The sequence below is a fragment of the Hoplias malabaricus genome, unplaced genomic scaffold (genome assembly GCF_029633855.1).
Source record: "Hoplias malabaricus isolate fHopMal1 unplaced genomic scaffold, fHopMal1.hap1 scaffold_35, whole genome shotgun sequence".
In the NCBI taxonomy this organism is placed as follows: Eukaryota; Metazoa; Chordata; class Actinopteri; order Characiformes; family Erythrinidae; genus Hoplias; species Hoplias malabaricus.
This window is the reverse complement of record NW_027101146.1, coordinates 845,860-856,000: the sequence shown is the minus strand read 5'-3', so window position 1 is coordinate 856,000 and position 10,141 is coordinate 845,860. Positions and strand designations below refer to the sequence as shown.

Here is a 10,141-nt window from a genome sequence, read left to right as displayed (position 1 = left end):
CTTTTTTGAGGATATTCCAGTAAGGCTTTAAACTGCATTCTGAACTTTGTCATTTTTCTGTTAGAGTGACATCCCACAGCTCCGTAGGTGGTGGTGCCGATTACTTTTAGGGAGCATGTGACCTGCAGGGTTTATACACCTGTTACTAAATAACAAACAAAAATATTTACACACACATGCAGCTTTCTCTTTAGACACATTGTACATTGTACTGTGATGTTTTGCATTTTGGAGAGAGCACTTGTTAAAGTCATTGTATTGAGTTATTTACATTGGTTTTGTTTCATTGGTAAATTGCAAACAACGTAATGTTTGTAAATGTAGCTGACAAACCGAATTTTCAGTTAACTTACATCATTTAAATTCCAACTGTATTTTAGAACGGTGAGCTCTAATGAACAAGGAAAGGCCAGTAAACAGAAGAAGGGAAAGACTGAGGAGCGTTCAAGGTCTGATGGTTTATTTGAATTTATAAGGACACATGTCAGTGTGTAACCAGTGTGACTTAAAAGCAGTTATTTACAGCATCTGATGAGCTCAAATTAGACATGGTCCATTGTTAAATAGTATTTATATTAATTTCAGTCTGGATTTCACCTTGTTTTTTTCTGTTAACAGTAAAGGAGACAGAATGTTTACCGTCTCCATTGAGCAGGTGTTTGTGTCTGTTCTTGAAGATGAACTGGGGATTTCAACTTTCATTTTGCTTAATGTGCAATAGTCTTCACAAATGAGAAAACTGGGGTTTGTTTTAATATATTAATTGGGATGTAGGTTCTGTGGTAAATTTATATTTAGCTTTTTTGTTTCACTAAATTTAAATAAACTGTAAAACAGTATCTGCACTCTTCTATAACGTCTTTAACAGATGCCCCTCACGGTCCTGGAGCAGATTCTATTAGAGGTCGTCCTGGAATAGGGTGACCACGCTTTTTTAAAGCTCTCACTGGTGTGTCGCCTCTTCCAGGACACTGTTGGAAGACAATCATTCCGGGCCCAAGCACATTTTCAGTGGCTTGACAGTAAGTATAAAGTGCATTATTGTATTTCAGTAAACTTTATTTTAAGATGTTTGTATTCCTTATAAGAAGAGGTGGTAATCTGATTATTAATTCTCTAATTCGACACGTACAGCTGTTGTGACTTGGAAACTCTACAGCACAGAATACAAACAACAGTTTCACACAGTGTATGGACTGGAGCGCTGCCTGTGCCGTAGAGAGACGTATAAAGACTGTTTACTGGGTTTGTGAACTGCGTATGAAGTTTGAGAATTGTTTCTTTTGCCAGTGGTTGCAAAAAAGTTGACAAATAAATGTTTTATGATCAGAAGATTTTGTTGAAATTTTGCAGTCAAATGCAGTGTTGCTGGCTTTGATAATAATAATAATAATAATAATATAATAATAATAATAATATAAATATATATTAATTATACAGCATTTTTCAAGGAATCAAAGCATTGTGCATGCATTACGATACAGAGTACAAAGAACATCAAAAGACAGACAAGATAAGGAAGTAAAATAAGAGAACAAGTATGCTTCTGTTTATTATTTGTTGTCCACAACAAACAAGTTTATGAAGATTTGTGTGTGTGTGTGTATATATATATAGATATATATATAAAATGTTGTTAAGACTTGAAAATAAAATAATAAAACTACTGTGCCAGTTTTTCCTTGTCTTTAATACAGACTCCACACCCGTGACTTCACCACATTTTAGAGTTCTACATGCCAATGCCAATAAGGAGATTCTATTTGACTATATTTCAAGCGACCGCGACTGTAGGGAGTTGTAAATGGAGTGCTAAGTTGTGTAATGTGTTTCTCTTTCTTCTTATTGAAACCAATCCTGCACGACTGGACTTCTAAACATGTGTTATATATTTTACTGCAGCATTTTCTTCACTCGGACATTTGGAATATTGTCATTAGAATCATTATCTCTTTAGTCTTTACTTTTATTTCACAGCCTGGCTAATTACCCTTAGACATCTCTAATTACTCACAGGCAGTAATTATTAGTCATTTATGAAATAAGTGGTACCTCTAATATTTGTGAATACTTATTTGTCTGAAACGCAAAACACAGACGTTTAAAAACATATGAAAATTGTATAAGCTTCTAATAAATTGTATGCAGACAAACAGCATCACCTATGGAAATCTGTGCGTTCTTAAAATGAGAAGATGTTCATGACCAGGCAGCGATGCTTATATTTTCAAGGCACTGTACACTTAATAGCACTGGATTTTATTATTGTTTTGCAGTCAGCTGTGCACTACATACACTACATAACAATCCATCATGTCATAGTTGGCATAACATTACCACTCGTTGTGGCTGAGTATGACCATTACGAATAATAAAATTAACGATTTTTGGGACAAGATATTAACTGAATGGAGAACAGTATTTGAATGAATCCTGAAGGATATCCTCCGTTCACTCTACCATTCACAATAATAGTCTGCCAAGCACTGACAACAACGACAAAAGTTAAATCAAATCAGATATAAATCAGGTAATGTTTTTAACAGATACCCTCAGCGGAAAAACAAAAAAGCACCTGAACAGTGTAATAATTAATAAAAGACGTTATATGCGTATTTAATGTGCTACTCAGTGTCGCTAAACATGTCTGCGTTCAAGTGCCACACAGTGCTTATTGAACACGTCAGTATTAGAAGGCGTGGCTGGATGTGGGCGGAGTTGGATGTCGGAGGAGTTGGATGTCCAACCCCGCCTTCTTACAGGCTGCAGCGAGACATACTTGTTCCAAGTACTAACTAAGCGCACACGATCTCAAGTATGTCTCGCTGCAGCCTGTAAGAAGGCGGGGTTGGACATACTGACGTGTTCAATAAGCACTGTGTGGCACTTGAACGCAGACATGTTTAGCGACACTGAGTAGCACATTAAATACGCATATAACGTCTTTTATTAATTATTACACTGTTCAGGTGCTTTTTTGTTTTTCCGCTGAGGGTATCTGTTAAAAACATTACCTGATTTATATCTGATTTGATTTAACTTTTGTCGTTGTTGTCAGTGCTTGGCAGACTATTATTGTGAATGGTAGAGTGAACGGAGGATATCCTTCAGGATTCATTCAAATACTGTTCTCCATTCAGTTAATATCTTGTCCCAAAAATCGTTAATTTTATTATTCGTAATGGTCATACTCAGCCACAACGAGTGGTAATGTTATGCCAACTATGACATGATGGATTGTTATGTAGTGTATGTAGTGCACAGCTGACTGCAAAACAATAATAAAATCCAGTGCTATTAAGTGTACAGTGCCTTGAAAATATAAGCATCGCTGCCTGGTCATGAACATCTTCTCATTTTAAGAACGCACAGATTTCCATAGGTGATGCTGTTTGTCTGCATACAATTTATTAGAAGCTTATACAATTTTCATATGTTTTTAAACGTCTGTGTTTTGCGTTTCAGACAAATAAGTATTCACAAATATTAGAGGTACCACTTATTTCATAAATGACTAATAATTACTGCCTGTGAGTAATTAGAGATGTCTAAGGGTAATTAGCCAGGCTGTGAAATAAAAGTAAAGACTAAAGAGATAATGATTCTAATGACAATATTCCAAATGTCCGAGTGAAGAAAATGCTGCAGTAAAATATATAACACATGTTTAGAAGTCCAGTCGTGCAGGATTGGTTTCAATAAGAAGAAAGAGAAACACATTACACAACTTAGCACTCCATTTACAACTCCCTACAGTCGCGGTCGCTTGAAATATAGTCAAATAGAATCTCCTTATTGGCATTGGCATGTAGAACTCTAAAATGTGGTGAAGTCACGGGTGTGGAGTCTGTATTAAAGACAAGGAAAAACTGGCACAGTAGTTTTATTATTTTATTTTCAAGTCTTAACAACATTTTATATATATATCTATATATATATACACACACACACACAAATCTTCATAAACTTGTTTGTTGTGGACAACAAATAATAAACAGAAGCATACTTGTTCTCTTATTTTACTTCCTTATCTTGTCTGTCTTTTGATGTTCTTTGTACTCTGTATCGTAATGCATGCACAATGCTTTGATTCCTTGAAAAATGCTGTATAATTAATATATATTTATATTATTATTATTATTATATTATTATTATTATTATTATTATCAAAGCCAGCAACACTGCATTTGACTGCAAAATTTCAACAAAATCTTCTGATCATAAAACATTTATTTGTCAACTTTTTTGCAACCACTGGCAAAAGAAACAATTCTCAAACTTCATACGCAGTTCACAAACCCAGTAAACAGTCTTTATACGTCTCTCTACGGCACAGGCAGCGCTCCAGTCCATACACTGTGTGAAACTGTTGTTTGTATTCTGTGCTGTAGAGTTTCCAAGTCACAACAGCTGTACGTGTCGAATTAGAGAATTAATAATCAGATTACCACCTCTTCTTATAAGGAATACAAACATCTTAAAATAAAGTTTACTGAAATACAATAATGCACTTTATACTTACTGTCAAGCCACTGAAAATGTGCTTGGGCCCGGAATGATTGTCTTCCAACAGTGTCCTGGAAGAGGCGACACACCAGTGAGAGCTTTAAAAAAGCGTGGTCACCCTATTCCAGGACGACCTCTAATAGAATCTGCTCCAGGACCGTGAGGGGCATCTGTTAAAGACGTTATAGAAGAGTGCAGATACTGTTTTACAGTTTATTTAAATTTAGTGAAACAAAAAAGCTAAATATAAATTTACCACAGAACCTACATCCCAATTAATATATTAAAACAAACCCCAGTTTTCTCATTTGTGAAGACTATTGCACATTAAGCAAAATGAAAGTTGAAATCCCCAGTTCATCTTCAAGAACAGACACAAACACCTGCTCAATGGAGACGGTAAACATTCTGTCTCCTTTACTGTTAACAGAAAAAAACAAGGTGAAATCCAGACTGAAATTAATATAAATACTATTTAACAATGGACCATGTCTAATTTGAGCTCATCAGATGCTGTAAATAACTGCTTTTAAGTCACACTGGTTACACACTGACATGTGTCCTTATAAATTCAAATAAACCATCAGACCTTGAACGCTCCTCAGTCTTTCCCTTCTTCTGTTTACTGGCCTTTCCTTGTTCATTAGAGCTCACCGTTCTAAAATACAGTTGGAATTTAAATGATGTAAGTTAACTGAAAATTCGGTTTGTCAGCTACATTTACAAACATTACGTTGTTTGCAATTTACCAATGAAACAAAACCAATGTAAATAACTCAATACAATGACTTTAACAAGTGCTCTCTCCAAAATGCAAAACATCACAGTACAATGTACAATGTGTCTAAAGAGAAAGCTGCATGTGTGTGTAAATATTTTTGTTTGTTATTTAGTAACAGGTGTATAAACCCTGCAGGTCACATGCTCCCTAAAAGTAATCGGCACCACCACCTACGGAGCTGTGGGATGTCACTCTAACAGAAAAATGACAAAGTTCAGAATGCAGTTTAAAGCCTTACTGGAATATCCTCAAAAAAGTCCTAATCTGAAGTAATCACCTGACTGAAGTCAAAAGGCCAACCAAGGGCCATGTAGAGTGCATACTGAAACATACCATAGATACAGCTGAGAACACTGAACATTGAAGGGTCAAAAGTGGCCTGAACGTGGACGCTGAAAAAATAAAACAATAAAACATTAAAGGAGATTACAGTTTATCTGTGATATTCATGTTCATTGTAACTACATTTGTGAGCTTTTCTTTAAGTCAAAAGTCTTGTTACTTACACGGAGGCAATATTATAAGCAAGTTTTTTCTGTGTGTAATTAAATATCAGTAACTCTGTTAATTATTTGGCTAAATCAACCACATACGACACGCATGCCGCAGTTGAATATTCGTGTATTTATCTATGACCCTACTGGTACATACTGAAATAACGTATTTATAACGTGTTCGTGTATCTAGCAAAAACACTGACAACAACGAGCTTTGTAATTATACTTACAAACTAAATGTTTTTACTCACCGACATAACGTGCGCTGTTACTTTTTCCGTAAAAACGTTCTGTTTGAGAGTTTTTAGGGCGCGAGCATGAGCTGTGTTCGAATTCACGAGGGTAGGGAACGATTTCGGACACTACCTTAAAATAGTGTACTATTAGTGACTAGAGCACTATTTGGGACATAGAAAAATCACTGGGCACGGGCGTGGCTTCTGACGTGGTGAGAGGGCGGGGTTGGATGTGGGCGGGGTTGGATGTCCAACTCCGCCTTCCTACAGGCTGCAGCGAGAGGCTTCTCAAAAATGCTAGCAAAACTCGGATCAGTGACACATAACTCAGAGTTTACGCGCAAACGTCATGGAGCACAAACGTCAGAGCTGGATATTTTATTTGCAAGTTATAAGTTTTATGTTTAAGGTGATATTTATCTTTGTGCGATTATTTTTGGCACAAATCTGATTCCATAGGAGTTTGCACTTTTTCACGGCAGTAAACAATGAGGCAAAGTGTGAAATATGTTGAAAGAGTTTAATATTTTTGCAATATCTGACACCCACATCGCTAAACATGATGACCCCCAGTTGAGGCGTTTGAAAGTGTGTGAGAGAGAGTGTCTGATTCTTGCACGACTACAAAGTTTTGCTGTAGAACGAACAGCACATACACACACATACATAGCTACATACATAGAGAGAGACAGTGCGTGTGTGTGTATTGAAGTGAAACCAGCTACTGGTGAAATAACTGCCTTCTGAAGCTTAATTCACGTTATCAACTTACGTTTAAACAGGATATAAAAGTTGACTGTTGGAAACAAACGGAGTTTTGAATGATAAAAGAGGTTAAAGTAGAGAGGAATTCAGAAGTTTACATTTCATTAAAAACTGAAACCAAACTTATTACAATGCCCCATTAAATAGCGATTAAAACATTTCAGTGTCTGGGGCTGCATTTATTAAAATAGTATACATGTATGTATGGGATAATGTGTAAGGAGACAATGCATTTAATAATCTGAGCATTTTGGAATGTTTGCAATTTTTATTTCTAAGCGGGTGTGTGAACAGTATACGCAGATTGTTTAGATATCTGGAGTAGGGCCTAAGAATTGTGGTGTTTGTATAACCGGGGACATAAATCTCTGAAGTGTTTAAATGTATTTGGTAGAAGTGTCAGACAGTACTCCATTAATTTGCAGGAGGTGTCAATTGGAATCTTAGTGCGCCCTCTTGTGGCTGAAAAATAATGTAATTCTTCATTATACGGTGTTTACATGGGTTGAAAATTTTTACGAGCCTCATTTCTGTGTTCGGTTTTATTGTACTTTATAGTGGGTTGTATTTGATAGGAAGGTTGTAGACACCCATGCGGACGTAGGGAGAACACACCAAACTCCTCACAGTCACCTGGAGTGGGACTTCAACCCACAACCTCCAGGTACCTGGAGCCGTGTGAATGCGACACTACCTGCTGCGTCATTGTGACTGCCCCATCATAATGAGTTTGAAAGTGTTCATTTAATATAAAAATATTATGTAGTGTTCCTTTAAATACCCCTTGCTTCTGTCCTTACTGTGAATGGGAAAATAGCAGCTTAAATCCTTGTCTAATACTTATGAACATATATGTTGCATCCAATAAGAAGCTCATTCAAAGAAGATTGCCCCAGTCTTTGCAGTGCCGTGTCGAGTGTGTAAGAAGGGCAGATCTGAGTAATATTACAAATCGTTCAAAAAAAAAAGCCTGGTTAAATAGGTCTGTGTTCACATGTCTATTTGTAACATTGTTGGGTGTTGCAAAGTAGAAGTCTTTTATGTAAACTCAGCATTTTATCATTGTCTTATAGCCCAAGTTCATGAAAACACACTGATCGGATCAATTAAAATATTACATTTTATGCTGTTGATGGATTATAAATATATGTAAATGCATAGAATTACCTGTACATCTTTCTCATTCTACTGAATTATTGCACAGCCATTTCAGTGTTCTATAACCCTTTTCTGACAAGATTAGATTTACATGGGAATTTATGTGATTATGTGGGTAATGTCATTTTAACATAATGCTGGTATGATGGATTTGAACTGGAAAAGAAGTGTTGGTATTAATGAGAGAGACTGAAGTGTGTACTTGGAGTTTGTAGACTGTTGCTACACTTGTTTGTCTAGGCAGTCAACTGAAAACATGCAGCCCTCAACAAACTTATCTTGTAGATAACATATAAGTAGCAAAAGAACTGTAATAATTATATGTTATCATTAAGTTATATATAAATTATAATATATTGTAATTATGATATAATGGTATATAATGAGTTAAAGAGTAGAAAAATATTCATAGCTTTAATGTAGGCTGCTTTTATTCAGAATTATGTCTCAAGGTTCATTAATATTACATTTTCAAAAGTAGAATAATTCAGTATTATTCTGGTTTTAGTGATGTACCTCTATTAGGTAAGTGAAAGTATATCAAATCAGTCAAATGTAGCCGTCTTGTTGGGGACATATTTAACTGATCATTTGCATTTTTATCTATGTACCTATGTGTGTTTTAGAAATTCAAATTACAATGTTATTACACGATGTCTTGCATTTTAATTTACTGTTTTGATCATGGAAAATATGGCATTAATTGAATATATTTTTTGTTTGTTATTAACTATAAAAGCTGGGTGAACATCAAAGTGTAGTAATTCCAAACATTCTTCAGGGGTTGTAAAAGTGCCATAAATGCATTCCTTTGTAATGTGGGCCTACAATTCTAACTCATTTATGCTGGTTCTCCTTATATGCAGATTGCAGGCAGGTTGGTGCTTTGTGAGAGACATTGGTGAGTGCTATCCTTACCACAGAGCAATCTCTTATTGTGCACCCGGTGACCAAATATAGGCTACCTTAAGTGTACTGTTTATTTTTTATCCATATTCATGTTATCAGTTTACAGAATAAGTTTGCATTAATTACTACATTTTTAATACCAGGGTTGAAGATTTTGCTACTGTCAAAATGCCACGGAAGAACAGAAAATCCTGTGTAAAAAAGGAGCAGTGGAAATTACGTTGTGAAGCTTCAGAACAACAGATGTTGCTTGATAGTAATAACAGACCTTCATGTAGTACCTGTGAAGTGGAGGAAACTATTTTAGTGGGAGCCTCAGGCAGCCAGTTGGATCTCAGGAGTTCAGAACACCACAAAGAAAGCCAGTCTGTGGCTAATGAGGCTTCAGACAAAGTTGACATGTTTGAAAGTAGTGTGAGACCTGTCAATAGTAATAGAGTGAGCTATAAAGAAATGAATGACATTTCAGTGAGAGCATCATACAGCCAGTCTGATTCCAGGTTTTCAGCAAAGAGCAGGGGAGTCCAATGTGTGGCTAATTCACTTATGTTTCTTCTTGATTTGAATGAGACAGAGCAAATAGATACAGGAAGATTGAATTATGTTTTAGAAAAAGGAGACAATTTGTATCGTCAAATCAGACACAGATTAGAGAATGAGAAGAGGTTTGTTTCTGAGTATCTAAATTTTGATGATCTACCAAATACAGTGGAAACTGACAGAGGTCGTTACATTGTAAATAAATCCAACACACTGGGTGGATTGTTACTGCAAGATGCACCACCTGATTGGGAAAATTTTTTGAACTTGTCACTTCGTCTTGAAGGTCTTGGAACTGAATATTCACAGGCATTATTGATTATTGGTGATTTCTGTGTAACTGTGTTCCAAGATCGACATGGCCGATATGGTTTTTTTGATCCACATTCTCGAAATGCCGACGGATCACATTTTGAAGAAAATGGGAAAGCAGTGATGGTTACTTTTGATGTTGTTTCTGATCTGGCAAACAGGCTGATACAGCTCTTCCACTGTTCTCTGGAGCTTAAAGCAGACCAAGAGTACAATCTGCTTCCAGTCTGCTTTGAGAGAATAATGTTTGAAGAAAATAAGATGGAAGTAAGTGCATTAAAGAGTAAATGTGATGTACCACAGGAAGCGTCTGTTGTGCATAAGGTGTCCATGAAGCTTGATAAAAACAGAAGACAAAAATTTGCAAAGAGATTGACAAGACTACAGATGTCACAAACAAATCAGGAGTCACTGAACGAAGCAACACAAACAGAAAA

The 10,141-nt window shown here is 36.0% G+C and overlaps 2 long non-coding RNA genes across 2 annotated transcripts; one reads left to right on the top strand and one right to left on the bottom strand.

The window, feature by feature from the left end:
* The first annotated feature begins 294 nt into the window (after positions 1-294).
* Positions 295-1,596, top strand: LOC136684880 (uncharacterized). The gene is made up of 3 exons (XR_010799936.1): positions 295-449; positions 619-1,022; positions 1,135-1,596. It is a non-coding gene; the product is annotated as an uncharacterized lncRNA (long non-coding RNA).
* A 2,352-nt stretch (positions 1,597-3,948) lies between these two features.
* On the bottom strand, positions 3,949-6,175 carry LOC136684879 (uncharacterized). Its single transcript, XR_010799935.1, has 4 exons — positions 6,036-6,175; positions 5,621-5,679; positions 4,523-5,164; positions 3,949-4,410 (listed from the first exon to the last, which is right to left on the bottom strand). It is a non-coding gene; the product is annotated as an uncharacterized lncRNA (long non-coding RNA).
* Between the last annotated feature and the right edge of the window lie 3,966 nt (positions 6,176-10,141).